The following is a 297-nucleotide window of genomic DNA, read 5'->3' as shown; positions in this document are numbered from 1 at the left end:
CTCTCTCTCTCACTCTGTCCCTCTCTGCTCAAATTTAAATAAATAAAGTTAAATAAAATAATAATTAAAAAAAAGTCCATTGAAAAACAGTGTAAAACTCCTTCCAAAACCAAACATTGATGGACAGCAAACTGTACATCACAAGTTGTTCAATTCCTAACGTTAAGTAAGTGGTACGAACAAGTTTGTGTTAGTTTGTTCTTAATTGCACTAAGATGATGTTTTGAAGTTTAGTTTGCTTTGAAAGTGTAGTGCATTCTTAAACTCAAAACTCAGCTTTGAGGGGCTGGCACGTGG

Source organism: Tupaia chinensis, unplaced genomic scaffold (genome assembly GCF_000334495.1).
Source record: "Tupaia chinensis unplaced genomic scaffold, TupChi_1.0 Scaffold138400_1, whole genome shotgun sequence".
Taxonomy (NCBI): Eukaryota; Metazoa; Chordata; class Mammalia; order Scandentia; family Tupaiidae; genus Tupaia; species Tupaia belangeri.
The sequence above is the reverse complement of the archived record's forward strand: the minus strand, read 5'-3'. Positions refer to the sequence as shown.